Here is a 4,163-nt window from a genome sequence, read left to right on the forward strand (position 1 = left end):
AAACACTGCATCTCTATCATAAAGATAAGGACTTCCTAAAACAACTCCACATATGTCTATTGGGACCACATCTAACTCCACATAATCAATGTACTTAGATGTAATTGCAAATTTTAACCGACACTAGTTTGTGACATGTGTCTGAGTTCATTTATCAATCGAACCTAATGGGTATGGTCTTTGATGATTCTGTGTCTCGAAGCCCAATTGATTAACTATATGTTCAGATATTAAATTTGCTTGTGATCCACTGTCAAACATTGTGTCAATATTTGTATGCTTAGAAGTTATCCTTATGTGGAAGAGTTCAACTCTTTTATTCTTATGTGAAGGATTTATGTTTGAAGAAGATACATTAGTTCGAACTTGAACCAATATCAGAAGTTTTACCTGTCGTAACCATGGCGGTTATCCTGCTTTCATCCCCTGAATGTAAACCTAGATCTTGCTGGACTGCTGCAATGGCCTTCTTTTCATCCTTTGCCTTAAGGAACTTTTTGGGCTTAAGTTTTGGATGAAGCTTCCAGTAGTTTGATTCATCATGACTGATTCTTTGGCAATGAGAACAAGTAGGTATTTCCTTATGAACGATCACTGATTTCTTTCTCTTCGAAATGTTCTTCCCCTTACTATCAATGGAATCTTTGGCTTCCAACTCTTTAGATGACTGAGATGAAAACTTGAATGGTATACCGCCCGATCCAATATGTATGGCTTGAACACACACCTCATCAAAATCATCAGGATTAAACATCAAAAAGTATGTTCCAAATATGAATGTAAACTATCGATGTATTTTAACAAAGTTTCACGTGTATCCAACGAAATACTAAGTGCCAATGCTTTCTTTCTGAACTTGTGAGTAAACTCTTGAACACTCTTCCCTTTACCTTGCCTCAGATTCTGCCAATCAATAACATCTTGCTACATGTATCCTAAAGGATAGAACTGTTTCCTAAGAGCTTTTAAAAACTTAGACCATGAAGAGATGACTTTTCCTTTACGCTTTATATCTATCTAAGTTTTTCTTTCCCACCAGATTAAATTTGTTCCCCCCATTGTAAGTGTAGCTAACTGAATTTTAGTTTTATATCTAGAAATGTTATGAATGTGACAATACACTTCTAACTGCTTTATCTAGTTATCTAGCTTTTCAGGATTCATTTCGCCATCATAAACAAGTAACTCAAATTTAACATCAAGTTTCAAAAGAGATGTTTCCTTAGGTTTTTTCTGTTTCAGATTCTGCACTGGAAGAAGAAAAAGAAGAAGAAGAGGATGATGGAGATGATGGAGGTGAAGGTGGTTTATCAGCCATGCCTTTACCTTTGTCCTTCTCTAATGCCTTTGAAGAAGAAGCATCTCTCACCTTCTTGTCTTCGTACAATTCTCCCAACATCTACTGCATAGTTAAAAATTCCTACTCAAACTATTCTTCACTCATATTAGTTTCATTGTTTTCACCTGCATCAGGTCCTGACATGGTCGATTTCTGAACGACTCGTCGCTTTCCAATCTTTGGATCGATCTGCTCAAGGATTCCTTCTCCTCGTTGCGACTTAGACCTAGTTAACATTCAATGGCACATTCTACAAATGCAACCTGCTTTGATACCAAATTATATGATCTAAAATGATCATAAACTCAATACGTATGTAGAATTGATTAGCCATTAATGAGTTGAATGTTAACTAAAATCACGAAAATCGATGTAAACTGCTTGAACATAACACTTTACAACAGCTGAGAAACCATAAGTAAGATGCAAAATGGAAGTGAAAACAAAAAATACATAGATATACTAGACAACAAGATTTATTATGGAGTTCATCCCTCATGGACTACGTCTCCGGGTCCGCTTTCAAGATGCACGACCGTTTTTATTAGGAATGAGAAGGAAGGAATCGATTACACAGTGAATTAGACAGACTGAACTTCCACACAAGAAATTTTGACCTCTGTCATTAGATAGCCCTCTGAACCATCTTTCCAACGCCACTTACGATTTCCAAATCCAACCCCTGATGCTCCCGAAACACTGAAAACAAAATAGCCTCTCACCTTCAAAATCTACATACAAAAACCCAAAACCACCAATATTCCTCCTTCATGAATAAAAACAGCCTCTTATATCCCTGCAAGTACATTAAAACATCCCTGACTGAATTTGAGGTGAATGAGCTAATTTGAAAGTTTAAATTACAGTTTAGTTAAAGATATTATGTCACATTATGACATTAGGCACCTAGGTGTGATTAAATATCTAAAAATTTAATATAAAACCCAAATTTCGACCATATAATATCCTGGAAACTGTTAGCTATTTGCTAACCATGTGGAGGAGAAGACAGTGCATGTGAGCACTTAACTCACCCATGGTTTCAATGGTGGTGGTTCAGCTGACCTGTGTTATGGTAAACCTCAACGGTTGCAATAACAGTTATAGTTTCCGCTGCAGTATGGATCTGTGGTTAGCTCCGACGGTCATTGTTTAATATGCGGTGAAGTTCCCAAACCTTTTTCACATGCCACCCTGCCATGGTTTAGAACTAAAGGCTTATGATCACGGTTTCGAACCCTTATTGTAACCGTGTCTCTAGTCACATACACGGCTCTGTTGCCATCTAGCACACAGTTAGGGACTGTGTTTTGTATTTTGTAATGTTTTTGTTTTATTAAAACAAATAGCCCGAGACTTAGGTTTTAGAATAGTTTGATGTGATAGGTTTAGGACTAGGTTTGGTAATGGATTAATACATTGTCTTTTGATTTGTATTAACACATATTTCTTATGTTTGTTGAGTGTGATAGGTAAGGATTTAGGTCTTTAGGGTTTTAGCATATGATTAATACATAGATTAGGGTTTATATGTAGTTTTAGAAACCGATATGTAAAACATTGTCACAATGTGAGATTCATGACATTCATCACATGATGGAAATAAACCCATGCATATCATCGACAAATGATGACATCGATCCTTTGCCATGATGACACCCATGTCGACACTAACTCTACGAGTCGAATGACAAGACACATGTCGTCGACCATACCCTAGGGAACTATCGATGAACTCAAGTCCACAACTAGGCACTAAACCCATATAAAATAAATGCCATGAAACTATAACATTACCTGAACAACCTGATCCACAACCAACACTGTCTGTCTGTCAAAGCTAAACTGAGGCAATGATGACACTGAATGACACTTGAACACATGTATAATTTGAATCAATGGATCGTCCTGGATCACTGGGAGACTAAATGACTATTGGAACTATGCAATACACAGTCCAGTCTACCTGCTAACTATTGGGATTGAGCAATGCGCAATTCTAACTGGGAAGGACTACTAGCCCAGAGACATATTTGCACAATTTCTTAGGCCAAGCAGCCACTGTCCTCTAGAAATGAGCGAAATAATCCTGGAGGGCAGTGCTGAGCAGGAATGTGCAAATATAGAGAGGAAGGTAAGCCTTCCTTCCCTAGATTGCGCAATGCAGCCTTGGTGAAGGTAGAGCCCAAGACAAGGTTGGCCTGACTCACCGGTGGACAACTGAAAGCAGGTAAGTCATTGAATGCATGGTGACACTAAGTGATAGCAGAAGTGATTAACAATGCATGCAAAACATGAATGAAAGATTCAGCAAATAGATCAACATGCATGTGGGTGAGGCAGTTCGCCGGTTGGGCAATACTCCGTGCATAATAGTTTCATGGATGCGACAACAGTGACGTAGAAACGAAAACTAAAACAAACCTATGAAAAGCTAGTTTATATTTAAATGAAAACAATCGTTCAAAGAAATCAAGAAAATGGTACTCCTACATGCAAAAACACAAAAAGCAACATAAATGCAGCACAAGGCATGGGAAGCGGGAATACCCCAAAACAGTTGAGTTGAATGTGTCTACTGCTCCTGGATGTGATGTGGGATATCATAGCTTCAAGTTTGACGTGAGGAATGAGCTCTGTAGCATCCGGTTGATTTGTTTTGATAACATTGAGGTTGTGACAAGCATGCCACGAATCTAGGGGAAGAGACACTTGGTGGGAGGTTTCGGAATTTCTCCTTGCATGCAACCTCAAACTGCTAAACATATATCCTTGAAACAAGGGATACCTTTGCATGTTGCCTTGGGAAAAGAAGCCCATGATT

This window comes from Pinus tabuliformis, chromosome 9 (assembly GCF_031772625.1).
Source record: "Pinus tabuliformis cultivar Carrire ecotype Pingquan chromosome 9, CPIR1, whole genome shotgun sequence".
NCBI classification, from domain to species: Eukaryota; Viridiplantae; Streptophyta; class Pinopsida; order Pinales; family Pinaceae; genus Pinus; species Pinus tabuliformis.